Source organism: Rattus rattus, chromosome 6 (genome assembly GCF_011064425.1).
Source record: "Rattus rattus isolate New Zealand chromosome 6, Rrattus_CSIRO_v1, whole genome shotgun sequence".
NCBI lineage: Eukaryota > Metazoa > Chordata > Mammalia > Rodentia > Muridae > Rattus > Rattus rattus.
Genome location: NC_046159.1, coordinates 125,574,516 through 125,595,669, shown reverse-complemented (window position 1 = coordinate 125,595,669; position 21,154 = coordinate 125,574,516).

Genomic DNA, 21,154 nt, shown 5'->3' with positions numbered 1-21,154 from the left:
ATGGATGAAACTAGAAAATATCATCCTGAGTGAGGTAATTCAGATCCAAAAGGACATACATGGTATGTACCCACTAATGAGGGTATATTAGCCAAAAAAGTACAGAATACCCAGGATACGGTCCAAAGAACTCAAAAAGGTTAACAAGCTGAAGGGGCCAAGTGAGGAAGCCTCAGTATCACTTGGGAGGGAGAAGAAAGCAATCACAGGAATGGGGAGGGAGGAATGGGCGTGGGAAAGGTGACAGGGAGGGGTAGAGGAGAACATGATCAGGTATTGGGTGGGAGAAAAGCCCCGAGGGCCAACAGAAAGAATGGAAACAAGCAACCTTGGGAGATAGGAGGTGGGGAGACCGTCCAGAATGTACCGGGACCTGGGAGATGAGAGAGACTCTCAGAACTCAAAGGGAGGGACCTAAGATAAAATGCCCTCCAGTGAGGAGAGGGAACTTCTAGAGCCCTCCTCCAGCAGGACAGGGCCTTGAGTGAGGGATGGGGTTGCCATCCTACAGTCAAAAACTCTGACCCAGAATTTTTCCTGTGTGAAAGAACTGCAGGGACAAAAACGGAGACGAACCTGAGGAAAAGGAAGTATGGAATCAGGCTTAAAGTGGGTTCGAGCTCAAGGGGAGACCCCCTAGCTCTGACACTATTACTGAGGCTATGGAATGCTCACAAAAAGGGACCTATCATGATTGCCCTCCGAAAGACCCAACAAGCAGCTGAAAGAGTCAGATGCAGATATTTACACCCAACCAATGGACAGAAGCTGCTGACCCCTGCGGTTAAGTTAGGGAAAAGCCGAGGAGGAGGGTGACCCTGTAGGAGGACCAGCAGTCTCAATTAGCCTGGACCCCCGAGATCTCTCAGAGACTGGACACCAGCCAGGCACCAGACACCAGGTGATATGAGCCTCCCAACACATATACAGCAGAGCACTGCCTGGTCTGGGTTCAGTCAGAGAAGATGCACCTAACTCTCAAGATACTGGAGGCCCCAGGAATGGGGAGGTCTGGTGGGGTAGGGTGGGTGGGTGGGGATGGAGTGGGGACATCCTCTTGGAGATGGGGCCGTGGGGGAGGGGCAAAGGGGGAAGGAGGTATGGGATGTGGAAAGTCAGAGGGTGGACCTGGAGGGAAATAAAAATCTGGAGTGTAAATAAAATAAAAATAAAATAAAATATCTCTTGGTCATGACTGCAAGTAAAAAAAAAAACAGCTTGTTTCTGATACAGTTTTATTTTAGATGAATATTAAAACTACAACCAATAGTAAGTATCAACTAGGGTGATTGTGTAACTGGGGACTTTCTAACTAGGTACATTTTTTTAGTCTTGTTTATTGTTTTTGCTGAGCTAAACATTAAATCTGTTGCTTCCTGTGTGCTGGATAAGCGTTCTACTGAGTTGCACCCTCAGCCATAAATAATTTATTTCCCTTTTTCATTTTCCTATTAGATAAACTCTGACCTTTTGCCATTGGGCCTCTATTCTGATCATATTACACAATTCATGACAGACTTCTTACTCAAACTCTAATGAATTTTCTCTAAAAACAGAGACAGGAGAGAGGAGAGAGGGGAAAGGGGAAAGGGGAGAGGGAGTCTGGAGCAACAGTACACTAAAACAAAGTGGCCCACTATTTATAATCTGGTGTGTGTGTGTGTGTGTGTGTGTGTGTGTGTGTGTGTGTGTGTGTGTGTGTGTGTGTATGTGTGTGTGTATAGCAGTGGGAGGTAGGTTGGAGGGGGGGGGTGGGGGTGGTACTTCACCTCCTCTATTCACCCTATTCAGATTAGTCTTGTGATGAGCAGAGCCTAAGTATAAACAACAGTTTAAAGGCATAGAAGGTAAAGAAGATACTATCCAAGCAGCCGACCTTCTGTGGATAGCTATTAGTGTGCCAGCTTCCTGTTGCCCATGTGCTCTCCACAGTGGCCAGGCATGTCTGAGAGTTCTCATTGGTCTGTCTTCATAAGTCAAACAGATGTTCTCTGTAAAAGCTATAGTTGACAATATTGAGATGCTCTATACATTAAGGAATGGGGGAAATAGTTTTTCTTACTAATCCTACTGAATTTGATATAAGCTATATAGGGTATTTTCCATTTTTTATTAGAATAGATTATACTACTATTTTCTTACTTCCTCTTTCTCTCAACTGTGGGTCTTAATACTGCCAGTATTATTTCATGATCTCTTACAGGCAAATATCTTAAATCATATATACTTCCACATATATCAGTAGTAACATAACAGATTTCTCTGACAACAATCTGTATGCTAATACTTGGTACATGGGAACACTGACAGGGAGCCCAGAGAGACTGCCTCTCTGCAAGTGAACTACTTAAAATAGTCTGTGCATCACCAAGACTTTTAAGTTCTAGAAACACTCAACTTCTTTTACTTCCCAATTGAAGAAGTGCGTTAAAGGCATTTTCTCGCCACAATAAGCATTTTTATTTAGTTTATCTAGACCTATAGACAAAGTACTGGGAGCAGGCTGCCTCTCTGCTTTCCACACTGCCCGTTTAGTTTTAGACCATTCACTCTAATAGGATTCCAGTTGAGCTGCAGAGGCACTTAGCCAGGTCAGCTGGCTGTGTCCAGAATTAATTGGAACTCAGACTAGTGCAAATAACAGATGCGTTCAACTGTAAGTATTTTGCAAGGCTAAGTTACTTTGTGGCTTAAAGGTTGTTCCATGAAGGCAGCCTAGAACCATGCGTATTTGTTCTTCCTGTGAGAAATGCTTTTTATTTCAGGAAACAGGTCATACAATCATGTGGTTATTTGGGTTACAGTTTTAGCCCAAATTAAAAACCAAATTTCCAAGAGGAAACATCGATTCGAATCCATTTATTTCAAGTGCCGTGTGGTAGGATGTTAGAGGTGGAACCAAGGCCTCCCTGTGTGTCATCCGAGCCTCCTCCTACTGAGCTGCACCTCCATTCTTTTTATTTTGCAGCAGGGACTGGCCACAGAACACAGGTTTCAGATTCACTGGCTGCTTCCTGCTGGCTCAGACGGCTTTCTTACAACTCAGGTCCATCTGCCTAAGAATGGTCCTACCCACATTGGGCCGAACCATCCCTGCATCATTTAACAAAAAAAAAAAAAAAAGTACATAACCATATTTCTGTTTGATGGAAACAATTTCCCAGTTGATGTTCCTTCCACCTGTGTGATTTTAACTGGTATGAAACTGACAAAGACTAATGAGCACACCATTAAAAAAAAAAACAAAACACTTCAGAGAATGTTTCTAGGAGGGTATACCTGAAAACAGAAGACTTAATCTAAACATCAGTGGCACCGTTCCAGTGGCTGGCATCCTGGGCTGAATACAAGGGACAAAACAAACTGAACACTAGAATTCATTACTCTCTGTGTCCTGCCTGTGGATATAATGTGGCCAGTCACATATTCCTATTACCATGCCTTCCCCGTCATAGTGAGCTGACATCAACTGTAATCCAAAAGAGCCTCTTCTCCCTTAGGCTGCTTTTGCCAGGTATGTCATCACAGCAGCAAGGAAAATAACTAATGCACAGTCCAAGAGAACCTCCATGTAGTCATCCTGGGGATAAAGTGTGAGTTATACCAAACTCAAGTCTAAAACAGAGAAAGCAAAATGATGTTGCAGATGGAGAAATGGACTAGTAAGCAGTGCTCATGAATACTACTTGTAGTGGTAAAAAAATGGTAATCCAAGGCTCAAGAAATTGTACCTAACCAAAAAGTGCATATTGTTTTCAAACACATTCCTGTCTGAACTTTCTATTACTATGCTACTGTAACATCTACTGCAGTGTTAATGCAACTAAGCTATGGTAATTAGTACAAACCTGTTTACCTTATGCTACACAGTGCATGGTGACTGCTGTTCAACTAGAAGCCATCAAAAATTATAAAGCATGTGAAAGGGCTCGAGACCCCATATGAACAACAATGCCAAGCAACCAGAGCTTCCAGGGACTAAGCCACTACCTAAAGACTATACATGGACTGACCCTGGACTCTGACCTCATAGGTAGCAATGAATATCCTAGTAAGATCACCAGTATAAGGGGAAGCCCTTGGTCCTGCTAAGACTGAACCCCCAGTGAACGTGATTGTTGGGGAGAGGGCGGCAATGGGGGGAATGGGGAGGGGAACACCCATAGAGAAGGGGAGGGGGAGGGGCTAGGGGGATGTTGGCCCGGAAACAGGGAAAGGGAATAACACTCGAAATGTATATAAGAAATACTCAAGTTAATAAAAAAAATAAAAAAAATAAAAAAAATTATAAAGCAGGAAGTTATACCAATGGAGGACTCAATAATAACATTAAGATAGAGATCATTCTACTAGAATAGCCCTGGAACCATTATATTCTAAACACCCTGATGTGGCTGCTATGTTGTGTTGTCTTGTGGTAAAGTGTCCCCAAGACTCATGTGACTCATGTGGCCTCGGTTGTGACATTGTTTTGGGAGGTTCTGGAAGTTTTATAAATAAGTGCCTAACTGAGGGAAATTGGTTTTGGAGTTTGGAGTTTTTGTGTGTTTGCTTTTGTCCCTGGCCCCTTTCTGCTTGCCATGAAGTAGCCAGCTCTCCTTCATAACAGGGCCCTGCCGCTGTGATACTCTGCCCAACCTCATGGGGCCACGAGAGCATGGATTGAAAACCTGGAAGCCATGGTGCAAGAAATTCATTCCTCCCTTGACTTTCTTTCCTTGGGTATCTGGTCATGGAGACACAAAGGTAATTAATCTCTCTCTCTCTCTCTCTCTCTCTCTCTCTCTCTCTCTCTCTCTCTCTCTCTCTCAAGTAGAACTGCTTATATTTATCCTGGTCTCTTTTCATTATCAAACTCCTACAACATTTAATGAAAACTTACACCTCAACCCAAAGCTCCTCCTATGTATCCCAGTTCAGACCTTATTTCTTCAATCAGAAATGATCAAAATGTAGGAGGGGCATTCACCCACCCATATTCTTGGTCTACTTCTCTCTCCAGTTTTGGATTGGGAGGTATGAGGACTCAAGATAGTAATTCAAGGAAAAGGAACAAATGATTTTGTTATTTTGTTTTGCTTTGCTTTGCTTACGTAGAAGACCATGTGTTTAATTCCATTTTTCTTCTCCTTACTTCTTAGTTATTTACCAATACCTGTAAACAACTCTAAACTATGATTTTCTTTTTCTTTTTTTATTGCATAATTTTTATTTACATTTCAAATGCTATCCCTTTTCCGGGTCTCCAGTCCATAAACCCCTTATCCCATCCTCCTCCCCCTGTTTCTATGAGGGTGTTCCCCCACCCACCTACCCCTTCCTGACTCCCCACCCAGACATTCCCCTGCATTGGGGCATCAAGCCTTGCTCCTCGCATTCTCTGTTACATATGCACTGGAGCTTGGGTCTGTCCATGTGTACTCTTAGAATGTGGTTTAATCCCCGGGAGCTCTGGTTGGTTGGTGGTGTTCTTATGGGGTTTCAAACACATTCAGCTCCTTCCGCCTCTGTATTTGACATGCTCTGGCAGAGCCTCTCAGGAAACAGCTATATCAGGCTCCTGTCAACATGCACTTCTTGACATTAGCAGTATTGTCTGGGTTTGGTGGCTGTTTAAGGGCTAGATCCCCAGGTGGTGCAGTCTCTGGATGAACTTTCCTTGTCTCTGCTCCAAACTTTGTTTCCATATTTCCTCCTGTGAATATTTTTGTTCCTCCTTTTAAGCAGGGCTGACACATCCACACTTTGGTCATCCTTCTTCTTGAGCTTCATGTGGTCTGTGGATTGTATCTTGGGTAATCCTAGCTTTTGGGCTAATATCCATTTATCAGAGAGTGCATACCATGTGTCTTCTTTTGTGTTTGGGTTATTTAACTCAGGATATTTTTCTAGTCTCATCCATTTGCCTATGAATTTCATGAAGTCATTGTTTTTAATAGCTGAGTAGTACTCCGTTATGTAAACACACCACATTTTCTGTATCCATTTCTCTGTTGAGGGACATCTGGGTTCTTTCCAGCTTCTGGCTATTATAAATAAGGCTGCTATGAACATAGTGGACCATGTGTTTTTGTTGTATGTTGGAGCATCTTTTGGGTATAAGCCCAGGAGTGGTATAGCTGTGTCATCAGGTAGTGCAATGTCCAATTTTCTGAGGAACCTCCAGACGATTTCCAGAGTGGTTGTATCAGTTTGCAATCCCACCAACAATGGAGGAATGTTCCTCTTTCTCCACATCCTCATCAGCATCCATTTCACTTTGGCAGGGATGCATCCTCCAGCTCCCCCTTGGGAACAGCCATGGGAACCCATGACCTGTATACTTCCCAGTAGTTCTATTCCAGAGCCTGTATCTCAGAGTCTCTTTACCCTACTAGAAATCTCATCTTGAAAACAGTACAGCAGTAGCCATAATCCTGTGTCCTGGAGGAAATTCGTAGATAAAAAATTGCCCAAGTATATGTACTCATTAAGAACAGTGGATATCTTAAGAAAAGGGATTATGTATAATTCAAAATTCACTTTATTATCCTTCATAGTTTACATTTTGGTTGAGTATAGTTTTTAGAGTAATAAGTTCAACTAAATAAATCAGAAATGTTTCAGAGAAAGATATTTGAATGTGTTTGCAAAAGTGTATACAGCTCATTCTAGCATATATGAGGCTCCAGAATCTATCTATGCTTAACACTTCGACACACCCATGTATAAAATGTTAATTCGTGTGTGTGTGTGTGTGTGTGTGTGTGTGTAATCATTTAGCTCCATTCAGTGTAAGCAACATAGTCACTAAAGCTTATTTTTAATCATTGCTCATAATTACAATCAAAATTGATCCAAATTGACTGTATTGGCAGACTTTATTTTTCAGGGAAACATTTACTAAGTCATTTAAACAGGTTTTACAACCAATATTTATGCAAAGCAATGTAGTACATAGAACATTTCAATCATGAAATCAATTTTCTTGTTGAAGATGCTGTAATGTTTGTCCTCCATTTAGGAAGTGATTTTTCAGAGAATAGGACCGTGACAAGCACTGGCCAGACAACTGAAGATTATGGAAAACCAGTCTGATTTCCCATGAAGGATGCTTATGGAAGTTGACGTGTCATTCATGAATCACACACAAACAAGATAATATAGGTGCATTATGATGAAAAACACTGTAAACGTGATTAAGCTTTTGGAGTGATGTGAGCTCAAAGAACAAAGCAGTCGGGGACTAATAAATCAGCTTCCCTTTGTGGGAATGTGCTCTCAGTGCGCCAGCCACCTATCCACCAGGACTGTTCTAGGTCTTTATGGGTGCAGATCCTCAGAGATCCTCACAAGGGCAACAGGCACCTTGCTATGGTGAAGATTTCAACCCTCAGCAGAGAGTGTGTATGGGAGTGGATAGGATATTCCAGGGTTTGAGTCCTTAAGCCTTGCATCTCACCTTTAAACAAGCATTAGAATTCCCTGTAGTCTTTACAAAACTCAGACCCTCAGTACATCTCCAATGGACTTGAGATTCTGCGCAGTAGCAACGTTCACTGAAAATGAGAAGGTTGACTGAGTCAGGAAGAAGTGCCTGGTTGCACAAAAAAACTTTCTTCATTAACATTTTAAAACTAAAACTAATTAACATACTTTGTCTTCTAGCCACATCCAGTGGCCCTTCACAATCTCATATGCAAGCCCAATGTAACTGGAGAAAGGGTTTTAACTACAAATTTGGTTTCTCAGTGGAAAATGATAAAGGAAGAGAGATACAAAAGTCAAGAAGAGACTGTAATCATTACACTCAAGATGTGCTAAGAAAGGGCTGGTGATAGGGATGATGATCATTCATAAATAAGAAACATGGTCTCAGAAAGTCACTGTGGATGGTACTCAAATGCTCTGCATGGGAGATTAGATGCTGACACTATGTGGGGGTTCATTCCAGAGACTGACAATGACAAGGTCTAGTGTATGATCCTGGAATTGTATGGTAAACAAGACTGAGAAGAAACAATTTAAAGAAACATGAAGGTCTTCACTTTACGTGTACTATTCATGTTCTCAGGAGAGACTAGAGTGTGTGTGTGTGTGTGTGTGTGTGTGTGTGTGTGTGTGTGTGTGTGTGTTCATTCACAATGATAAGAATTAAAGCCAAGGCCTTCCATTTGCTAGTCAAGCTTTCTACCACTAAACCTCACTCCCAGCCCTATGGTATATTATTCAATAAATCACAAAAAATACATCAATAATCATCATTTCAAGCACCAAGTACTCTCAATTCCTAAAGCATTTTTTTGCCTTATCTCTGTAGTTTTGAGATGGGAAGAAATGGCCTTTCTACTAGAACTTTCCTAATCGCCAAGCAAGCACTATTTCTGCCACACTACCTGAAGCAGATGAAGCCTAGTATCCCACTAGAGACCATCCTAGGAAAAATGAGTTAATTTTAACAACCTGAATTGTGACTCTCTGATGCAGGATGTTAAAAAGCGAACACTTTCTGCAAGAGTTGTTCCAGACTCCAGAGGAAACTTGGTCTGTCTGAATAATAATAAACCATAATGGTAATAGCAAGTGCAGCTCACAGGGGCACTAAGCTTTAATGACTCAATATTTGTGGAACCTTTTGAGCACCTCTGAAGTTATGTAAGCATAAATGAGTAAGTAGAGATGTCGTATACCATTGTTATTTCTGCCTTAAATCTTTCCTGACAATTTCTTTAACTCCCTCGTAAGATGGGTATATGAAAAGCTTTGGGAGAAATAAAATATGAAATAATATATAGTAGTAGTTCCAGGAGAAATAATTATACTCTCATATTAGTGAAAGAGAATAAGGTCATTAATTGCCCCCTCTAAGAAGTAATTTCTATGCTGTTAAAAAAGTGAGATTCTGGAATGAAATTTTTTTATATAAATGTCTGTAAGACCTTGAAAAACCACTTGCTTTCTATTTTTCTTGTAAAGAAGACAGAAGGGATTTTTGGAGTTTCTTTGCATTGAAGAAATTTTGTTTTCACAGTTTAATTGATTGCTTGACATAAATTGTACATGTTGTCCCTATAGGCCTTCCACCATGCCTCTCTGTCCATCCTCCATCTCTGTCACTGTCCTTGTGGTACCATACTACTCTTAATCAACTACTGTGAAATATATCCACAGCCCTATACTTAAAAAATCTCAGTATGGTTTCTACAATATATTATGGAATTATAATATTGTTTCAAGTTCAACTGAGAAAGCTAAAACTGGAGTTCAGAGGCCCAAACTATCTTTTCAGCAAGCGTTACGGATCATTTAGATTTTCACCTTACAAAGATTCATGTGGCTGGAAAAAGCATCCTTCAACAAGAAAAGTCCAAAGGAAGTAAGTACCTTCTCCATTTTCTGCAGCTAATACCATTTACCTCCAGACACAAGAAGCTTCTAGGAGTGAAAATGGAACAGGCTAACAATTGGGTAACCACTTTGTGAGGAGAAGAATTCTGTTTATATCAACTGCATACAGAGTTTAGAGACATTTTGACTTCCTGCAAGAAGGCAGTTGTATAGTACTGTCATCTAAGCATCAGAGTCATTACCAAGTTCATCAGAGCAGCTAACACTACACGTAACAGTACATGTATACTCAACACTGTGCCTGTTCACTGTCCTTCTTAGATGAAGGGGCTGGATTCCAGTCACTGGCTATTACTTTCCTCTCAGCTCTATACAGTTCCTCCCCAACAGCACATAGTGTTATGGTCTAAGGGGATACTAGAGTTTGCAGAGGGTTGAGACTCTTATCTATGTAGCTGTGGGAATTCTTGGTGATATGTTTTGAGAGTGCAAATGCACCCATGCTTTGCATGCAAGCCTAAATAAACTCTTTGTTCACCAAACTAGACTGGGATGGAATTGTTTTGGAGTCTGCCCATTGGTGCCTTATCAGCATTGAGTAGGTGCTTGTTTGTACCTCTCCAGGGAGATGTCACACAACAGAGGAGACAGGTGGAAGGACATTGATGCAAAGTCTTCTTCAATTCAAAGGCCTATACAGCTCTCCACACCCCTGTTCTGCTTTCTGGACCATGCCATCAGTGTTTAGGACTACAAAATATCTATTCCACAAAACAGAAGTCTTTTTCCTTTCCCCACCCCTTAGGGCCCTTTCCTGGTCTCTTGACTGGCTTTTGTGCAGGAGTAGTCTCTATACATAAATCCTATCAGTAGTCAAGAAAGAGCTGTTAGTGTAGGTGGTCACTAATCTTAGCACTTTGGATGTCCTGCAGGCAAAAGATCAAAGTTCATCTAGGATTCTGCAGATGGGAATGCAGACAGATGAATAAACGATGACTAGAGATTAGATGCTTGGTCCAGCTTTGGCTAGTGCCACATTCAGTTGTAGAGCAAGGAACCTGGCAAATCTAAACTAGAACCCAATTCCCAGATTCATACAGATTCATTCCCAGATTCTGTGATTTTGAAACTCAAGCTAAAACTGAGTTTTGGAGTGGGGACACTGAGTGAGTAAAGGATTCCACGTGTGTACAAAGTTAGAATAGGCATATCATAAAGCCACAGGAAAATGTTTCCTCCTACCTCTACATGTGGCCTTATAACACAGTATTTTAGAAAAACAACGAAATTAACTTTTCAATTGTAGTATTTGTTTCTGATCCTATGTTTTTATAAAACTGTGTTTGTTCACATGAAGACAACACATTCTTCTACAATGCTTTGTTGGGTTGAGACAGGGTCTCACCCAACCCAAGGCTGCTCTTAATCTGCCTGCCTCCACTCCCAAGTGCTAAGATTATAGGTCTACAGCCCAACCCAGCTGGTAGCTATTTCTCATTCTCTTTGACTGTGGTATTGCTTGTTTACTTGTGTAGTATTGAGGATCGAAGCAAGTCTCCCGCATGCTGTTTCATCACCAAGCTGCATCTCAGCCCTCCTTTCCTTTCGTATTTTGAGACAGGGTCTCACTTTGTTGTCACACCGACTATGAAACACCAGCAGGTCTTGACCTTGTGATCTGCTTGCTCCAACCCCTGCCTACTCCAGTATCTGTGATGCCAGTCTGCACCACCAGTCTCAGTATTCAGTACATTTTTTTAAATTCTGGAGGACTGGACCCGATTATGTAGCCAGTACTCATAGCTTTCCTTAGTTCAAGGTTTAGCAGCAGAAGAGAGGAAATTAAGTAGATTAATAATATTCCACACTATATTATAAAAGAAGAAAGGGAGATAGAGACTTGTTATGCAACCTTTGAAGCTTCCCTAAACTCTTACTTTAAAATGCCTGTAACAGAGTGTGTCTCGCTTGCTGCTATGAGCACAGCATTAATCTATAGATAAAATGAAAAGTGATGAAATTACAATAAGCCTGCTTAGATGATTGCCTATTATGTAGACATTTGTAGTCCAACAGATTGAATGATTATTGTGGAACTATATTTTAGACAATAGAACTTTAGAAAGGACCCTTCATTTTACATATAAGGAAGTTGAAAATCAGAGATCCAAAGCTCCTGAAATAGTCTATGTTCATTTTTATCCTTAATGGCTTTGACCTATTTCAATTCAGTCATTGTTATGGCAAAAGCAGAATTTGATTTTATGTCACAAAAATATGCTGCATCAAGAACTACATGTATAGTATAAGACAATATACACTATAATACAATTAGTATACTATATATGTGTCTCTATGTATGCTGTTTTGTTGTTCTCTCATGGAAAATATTATTTAAATTATTTTCTCATTTATAAGTGAATTTTATCATTTGGTAGTAGGGTTTCTTTATACATTCTAACATAAATCTGGTTTGAGTATGTAGGTACTGTAACTACATCCTGTGTTTTGCTTACCTTTACTTCATTCAAACAATGTAATGAGTAGGATTTCTTCCTTTAATAATTTTAACATTTTATGGTCGCTGCATACGTATATTTTCTTGTTTTTAACAAAAGCTTGGTCTTCCTTTTCATGATTATGAGTCTGTCTAATCTTTAAATAATTTTTCATAGATTATGAAGGAATCGGGTTTGTATTTTTCAATACTATGAGTAATGCAACTGACCTGGCGCCACTACCGAGAAAGCTGTACTGTTTCCACTGAACTGTAAGCCACCATGTATTTCCGGCTTTTTTTTTTTTTCATGTATTCACTTGATGGGCCATATAGAGAGACTTTATATAATAAACTTGACATTAGAATCTCATTCATTTGATAATAGCATAAAACTCAACCTCTGAAATTTAACAAATAAGGTTAGAGGGCTAGGGTGTATGTGTGTTCCATGATAAAGCCTACTGCCTGTCCCCCTCCTCTTTCTGTGCCAGCTAAACATTTGTTACACCTTCTCAGGCTTGCCCACTCATGACCTGAAGGTGGTTGCTCATGTCCATGTTGCAGGCAAGATGAAAACTAAAGGAGAATGGGGTGGTATCTCCTTCAGGAAGAAGCAAGAGTTTTCACGAGAGAACTCTGGATACAGCAGGCAACCTCAACGTAATATCCTGTGCTTGGAGAGACTGCTACATGAACAAAACCATGGCTTTGAGAGAAGGCAAGAAGAATGGAAGTTGGGTAGAAACTATCAGTACATGTTTAAAAATATATTAACATAGACACTACTTTTCGCACAAAATAATGTCAATTAGTTATCAGAAGTTTCACTATGAAATAGCAATGAATTACAGCAAAATGCATGGTGTATCTATATAATTACATGACACAGAAAAGAAAGAAATAACATATCTATGTGCTACAATAATATAAACAGCATAACAAATACTACTAACAATGGCGTGACGTAACTCGCCACATGATGCTATACAGGTCAAAGCTAAACTGTCCTCATAACAGACCACACAGAGCAAGCTATCACATGGGTAGGGAAAACACTCAGTATGTGATGTTACACATATACAGAATGTTGAGATCCTGAATAAAACAGAAGTTTTTAAACACAACTGAAACGTAAAGGAGCTTAATTGTTATCATTATTTTTCAATCTCCATTATCACCCTGGAATATGATTTTTTAATTAGAAAATGTGTTCTGGGTAATGTACAATTAACAAGACATACTGCTGCATATACAAAAATCGACTTTTCTTTAGTACCATGATTCCCACGGAAAGCTGCAGCGCAATAAGACTTTAAGAGAAAATTGGGGTTAAGCCATTTGTCAGAGAACATCTATTTCTAATTTCAAAGGTTATTAAAATCATTTGAGAAGTTCTCTTTGCCACATTCTCTCCTTCCACTTCATAGCTCTCTTATTGAGCTCCACAGGGCTCGGGAGCACACGCCAAGCCAGTCCCTGTGCAGGGACATTTTAGTCTGTTGGCTTATTGCATAATCGTTAAGAAGACGGGTATTTTTTTCTAAAGTAATTTTCATATTTCTGATTAAACCTTCTACTAACTTATTTAAAAAGTTGTGGGGCACATTAAAGATGTCTGATAAAGTAAATTAATTCTAAGTTGAAACCTCATTTCAGCCACTATTATATATTTTATTTCGATTCGGTTAATTCATTAATTTAAAAAATTCATTAGAATTTTCACTCTAAAGATGATTTTTCTTAATGCTGGTATCTCTCCAAGGCTGGTAACCAAACTTCCTTCTTGAGCCTACTAGTTGCTCTGAGTGCAGATGTAAACTGTCATTGTCAGCAAGCGGTAACACACACACACACACACACACACACACACACACACACACACACACACACACACGCATGCACAGGTGTTTGGGTTCGTTGTGTAAGAAAAAGGCCAAAACTGGAGAGACAGAGGAACGTATGATTAATATATTCATTCATTCATTCATTCATTCATTCATTCATTCATTCATTTATATTTACAATGTCTTCTTGACTGTTGCCTCAGTTCTCAGGCAACTTTTAATTGTAGTTTTCTTCTAGGTCATCAAGCTAAAGCTAGTAAGAATTCACTCTTATTTTGGGATGGACAGTGTGATTAGTTCTTGATGGTTTCTCTCTAGACCTTGTGTACCAATGCAAAGGCAGTCCTCAGCTTCACAGCCAAACTTTAGCACACACATGCTAACTTACCAGGGTCCTGTGTCATAGCTTCTCTACAAGGACCTTTGGTTTTCTTATCTACTCTACAAGCTAAAACCTTTTAGTTATAAACCAGTAATAATGGAAACCTGAAGTTCTTTATTTACAGAAAGAACAGTTATTGCCCAGTTTTCTTCAATCACCTTACACACACACACACACACACACACACACACACACACACACACACACACTCATTATTACTACTACTACTACTATTACATTAGCTGATGTATTTTGTGTGTCTGTTTCTACATATATGTACATGTATGTGCATGTGTATATGGGTCAAAGGACAGCTTTCTGGAGTTGGTTCTCTCCCTTCATCATGTGACCCTTATGGATCAAATTCAGGTCTCAATCTTGGCACAAGTCCCTTTAATTGATGAGCCACCTCACTGGCACCCTTTCACTATTTTAACACCTTTCTGTTGACAGCATCTTTAGTAATAGGTAATTCTTTCATACTATAGTCTGTATTTTGTCATTTAGAAAACACAAAAAACCTGGCCTAGAAAATTCACCTAAAGCCTTGAAATTTCATTGTTCTTTAATGACTTATAAAGACATTTCTTACTCTAACTTAAACATGTCTTGATGCCTAATTAAAAATAAAGTAAGTATTTCTCATGCAGCGAATTTGCATATCACTTTATTAGCATGATAAATAATATTAAATTTTGTAGTCAACAGCCTGTTAACTTTTGTGCTTGCCCATAAAACCTTAGCTGTAATGAAAACATGTAGAGTTTACTTTGGAAAATAATCAAGTCCATTAAAATTATTTAAGACCTTCTAAAATACAAAGTAATTAATATTTTGTCAGTCTAAACAGAAATTCAATTATGGCATAGACTGCCAAACTTAAAATACTTTCTTTTTTTAAAAAGATTTATTTATTTGTTTATTTATAAAATTTTTCTATTTAAAAGTACACTGTAGCTGTCTTCAGACACACCAGAAGAGGACATCGGATCTCGTTACAGATGGTTATGATCCACCATGTGATTGCTGGGATTTGAACCCAGGATCTCAGGAAGAACAGCCAATGCTCTTAGCCACTAAGCCATCTCTCCAGCCCTTAAAATACTTTCTTAAACAATGGATCAAAAAGCCCTTATTAGTTAATCAAACATCAAATAATGCTGTTTTAACACAGTTTTATCTATCTGGTAGGACTGACATAGTCTGTACTGATATAAAAAGTACAACTAGTTAATTGTGTGTGTGAGTGTGTGTGTGTGTGTGTGTGTGTGTGTGTGTGTGTGTGTGTGTCCTTATGAAAACACCCCTCAGTTTGGACTTCCTCTTTGAGACAGAATCTCTTTTGTTCACTGTTGTGTCTGCCAGGTTAATTGACCTGCAAGTTTCTGATGATTTCCCTTTCTGTATTTTCCTTCTCCTGGTAGGGATGTGGTGGAGTTACAAGTGCACTTGAGTTACCAAATCTAGCACGGGATCTGGGGATCTGAGGATCAAAGGTCAGGTTGTCAGGTTCCCATGGTTTAGCCACTGAGTCATATCCTTAGCCCTATATAATTTAAGAAGGACAGAAGTCTATGATTTCATGGTTTTGGAGGATAAGAGGTTCATGATAAAGGTTAAGTGACTGGAGAGGATGTTCTCTAAATTTTCAAAGCAGTCACTTTGAAAGTTATTCTCGTCAAGAGAGACAGCCTGATGTGAGTAGCCAGTGGTGCCACCTGGAATCATGGTAGGGTCCTGGCCTGCTACCACCAAGAACCACTTCTAGGTCCTTGGCCCGGCAGTAGCAGGGATCTGTTACCACCAAAGGCCAGGTGGATATCCTTGGTCCGGGATACTGCTAGGGCATGTTGATGTCTGAGGGCCTTCACCTAGGTATCCTGGGAGAGCCAAAGAGCCAACCCTGCCCATAACCAGTTGCAATATTCTAGAGAGTGGCCCAGCACATCACCCAGGAAACACAGCAGAGCTGTCTCTGGTGGCTGGAGTTACAGGTAAGCCAGCTCTAAGGGTATGAGCATGAGAGAGCTGAACCTGCCACACATCTTCTGTGCAATGGTATGGAGAAAGGAGAGATACCTTTCTCCCTGCCTGCCCCTAACTGCTTTCTGTAGGCAAGAGAGCTGGCCCAGGAGTTCAGGCTCAGCACCTTTTCCTGAGCAGCAAAGTAGAGCTGGCCCTGATGGCCAGGACTCAGATAAGCCAGCCCTGAGTGTATGACAGCTGGAGGGCTGGCTTTACCGCTTGCTGTCAGCAGCAATGTATGGGCCAGCTGAGGTAAAGCAAGAGAGTTAGCCCCAGTAGTGTGGGTGCTGGGTGTAGGAGAGCTGACAGCCTGACTATCTGAGATTCTTCTCAGGCCCAGATCCAGGGCTTTGAGTTGGCCCTCCTCACTATCTACCCCACTGATAAACTGCTGGACTGTGTGGAGGTGAGCCAGTCATACAGATTCAAATTACAGGATCTCCATGACACAGGGCAACAATAGGATATAATAGAGGAATGTCCCACTAAGGTTCCAGACTGATAGTGGAGCAGAAGCCAGAGGACAATGACTCAGTGAGATGGAGATTTGTAAGCAAAGAAGTGTGCACTGTGGGGCACACTATGACACATTACAACTTCCACAATCAGGTCTTTGTTTTCCTCTGTTGGTTGCAAGGGCAGATGGTTGATATGAGAGGACAAGGGGATGAGTGGGGTTGAGGTGAGTGATGTGAAATTCACAGAGAATCAATAAAAAGGAAAAACAAACGAGCAAACAAAGGAACACCAACTTCTCTTCAGGGAAGTTGGATTCTCAGCAATCACATGGTGACTTATCACTGGCTATAACTCCAGCTTCAGGAAATCTGATACCCTATTCTGGTCTCTCCAGGCACAAGGAATGCATGGTGTACATAGACATACATGTGGGCAAAAGACATTCACATAAAATATATAATAAAAAGAAATTTATGCCTTAATACTGTAGATCTATATCATTGAATTGCAAAGTCTTTAATATCTTATAATAATCAGTGTTAAGGCTGTACAGATCATTCATCTCTATATATATTTAAATATTCATATTACAAAATACAGAGACCATAATATTAGTATTACAGGTCTTTTAAAGTTGGATCAACCTTTTCAAAATTATATCAGCCTTAAGTGTAAATTAATTAATTACTTTAGGCTGTCCATCCTATTACTGAAATACTCAGTATTTCTTTTGAAAATAAATACTGTGGCATTTACATAGCTATATACTTGTGGCATTCAGCTCTTCTGTACTCTTAAATGAAGATGAATAGTAGATATCAAATTAATTGAGGGGATTGTATTAATTTTTCCTTCCTCCAGAAAAAAGGAGAACTAATTAAGTGTGAATTATCTAACAAGTTGCCCCCGTGATTAGTCAATCTTTCTGGGAAACTCACACATTTCATAGTTATTTTCCACTGGGTCTAAGGGCACATCTAATGTGTTAATTCCTTGGTACTTCTAGTCTGCTATATACAGAAGACAGGACTTCAGCTGCCAAGGGAAAATAATTAGGAGAAAAAAACAGAACTAAAATTTAAAGTATTTAGAACACACTTTTTAAAAGCAATGATGAACTCATAGTTAATGTCAAAGTAAATGGAAAAATTGGAACATTTCTTCTATAATTTGGCATAGGAAAAGATGTTCACTAATCTCTTACTTGATAGTGTGCCAAAATTCTTAGCCATAATAGTAATATATGAGAAATATATAAAAAGGAAAAAAATAGGAAATGAAAAAGTAAAACCACTCCTATTCAAAGATTAAGGAGTTTTATACTTAAGAAACCCTGTAAACTTTCTGCTTGACTCAATAAACACTTCTAATAATGTTGTAGGGCCCAAAGTCAACACACAAAAATCGATAGTATTCATTTATACCAATAACAGATTTCCTGAGAAAGATGTGATCCCTAAGCGTCTGCTCCAGGTATCATGTTCTTGCTCTGTAATCATCATTGTCATAACCCAAAAGAAAAAAAAAACTCTTTTTTTTTATAAATTGCCTTGGTCATACCATTTTATCACTAGGAAAGTCCAATGATACAACAACAACAACAACACACACACACACACACACACACACACACCATATATATGTACACATACACATACACTTGCATATGCATAAAGATGATTTATCATCTGAAAAATTAAAGTTAAAACCACTTTGAAGTTTCATGTTGTCCAGTCAGAAAGGTAAGATCAAAAAAACAAAAGTCAACACATGCAAATAAGAATATATACAATGAGAAACCTTCAACTACTCCTGGTAAGAATATAGCCACTATGGAAATCATTATAGAAGCAACTAAAAAACCTTAAAACTAGAACTCATATGACGTAGTATAACACTCCTGGACATATACCAAAAAAACTCTATATTCTACCACAATGATGTTTATTGTTGGACTGTTCATAACAGCAAGAAGATGAAATCACCTAGATGCACATCAACAGAAAAAAATGGATAATGAAAATTTGACTCATATCCACAGTGGAATTTTATGCAACTCTTAAGAAAAAAAGTATAAAATTTTCAAGAAAGAAGATGAATGAAACTGGAAAATATTGTATTACATGGGATGACCTAGTCTCAGAAAGACAAAAATTTCCTGTTCTCTCTCATATGTAGACCCTAACTTTTAATGATTGCATGTATGTAATATACTGTGTGTTATAGTCTATGAAACTAGACAGGAGACTATGTAGAGGGAAGAAAGGAAATTGAGAATGGAAGAAATAAGGACACACAAAAAGTCCATGTGACCTGAAATTGGAAATGCAACCACTGGGACTATAAAAGGGAGAGAGGGATAGGGAGAAAGATGAAAGGGAGACGCAATGAAACATTTTGTTTGAAAGATTATATGAGCCCCCATATACATGGAAATTGAACAATGCTCTACTCAATGATAACCTGGTCAAGGAAGAAATAAAGAAAGAAATTAAAAACTTTTTAGAATTTAATGAAAATGAAGGTACAACATACCCAAACTTATGGAACACAATGAAAGCTGTGCTAAGAGGAAAATTCATAGCGCTGAGTGCCTGCAGAAAGAAACAGGAAAGAGCATATGTCAGCAGCTGGACAGCACACCTAAAAGCTCTAGAACAAAAAGAAGCAAATACACCCAGGAGGAGTAGAAGACAGGAAACAATCAAACTCAGAGCTGAAATCAACCAAGTAGAAACAAAAAGGACCATAGAAAGAATCAACAGAACCAAAAGTTGGTTCTTTGAGAAAATCAACAAGATAGATAAACCCTTAGCCAGACTAACGAGAGGACACAGAGAGCGTGTCCAAATTAACAAAATCAGAAATGAAAAGGAGACATAACTACAGATTCAGAGGAAATTCAAAAAATCATCAGATCTTACTATAAAAAGCCTATATTCAACAAAACTTGAAAATCTACAGGAAATGGACAATTTCTAGACAGATACCAGGTTCCTGAAGTTAAATCAGGAACAGATAAACCAGTTAAACAACCCCATAACTCCTAAGGAAATAGAAGCAGTCATTAAAGGTCTCCCAACCAAAAAGAGCCCAGGTCCAGACGGGTTTAGTGCAGAATTCTATCAAACCTTCATAGAAGACCTCATACCAATATTATCCAAACTATTCCACAAAATTGAAACAGATGGATCACTACCAAATTCCTTCTATGAAGCCACAATTACTCTTATACCTAAACCACACAAAGACCCAACAAAGAAAGAGAACTTCAGACCAATTTCCCTTATGAATATCGACGCAAAAATACTCAATAAAATTCTGGCAAACCGAATCCAAGAGCACATCAAAACAATCATCCACCATGATCAAGTAGGCTTCATCCCAGGCATGCAGGGATGGTTTTTTTTTTTTTTTTTTATTTATTATATATGAGTACACTGTCGCTGTCCTCAGACACACCAGAAGAGGGCATCAGATCCCATTCCAGATGGTTGTGAGCCACCATGTGGTTGTTGGGATTTGAACTCAGGACCTCTGGAAGAGCAGTTGGTGCTCTTAACCGCTGAGCCATCTCTCCAGCCCTGCAGGGATGGTTTAATATATGGAAAACTATCAACGTGATCCATTATATAAACAAACTGAAAGAACAAAACCACATGATCATTTCATTAGATGCTGAGAAAGCATTTGACAAAATTCAACACCCCTTCATGATAAAAGTCCTGGAAAGAATAGGAATTCAAGTCCCATACCTAAACATCGTAAAACCCATATACAGCAAACCAGTTGCTAACATTAAACTAAATGGAGAGAAACTTGAAGCAATCCCACTAAAATCAGGGACTAGACAAGGCTGCCCACTCTCTCCCTACTTATTCAATATAGTTCTTGAAGTTCTAGCCAGAGCAATCAGACAACAAAAGGAGATCAAGGGGATACAGATTGGAAAAGAAGAAGTCAAAATATCACTATTTGCAGATGATATGATAGTATATTTAAGTGATCCCAAAAGTTCCACCAGAGAACTACTAAAGCTGATAAACTACTTCAGCAAAGTGGCTGGGTATAAAATTAACTCAAATAAATCAGTAGCCTTCCTCGACACAAAAGAGAAACAAGCCGAGAAAGAAATTAGCGAAACGACACCCTTCATAATAGACCCAAATAATATAAAGTACCTCGGTGTGACTTTAACCAAGCAAGTAAAAGATTTGTACAATAAGAACTTCAAGACACTGAAGAAAGAAATTGAAGAAGACCTCAGAAGATAGAAAGATCTCCCATGCTCATGGATTGGCAGGATTAATATAGTAAAAATGGCCATTTTACCAAAAGCGATCTACAGATTCAATGCAATCCCCATCAAAATGCCAATCCAATTCTTCAAAGAGTTAGACAGAACAATTTGCAAATTCATCTGGACTAACAAAAAACCCAGGATAGCTAAAACTATCCTCAACAATAAAAGGACTTCAGGGGGAATCACTATCCCTGAACTCAAGCAGTATTACAGATCAATAGTGATAAAAACTGCATGGTATTGGTACAGAGACAGACAGATAGACCAATGGAATAGAATTGAAGACCCAGAAATGAACCTACACACCTATGGTC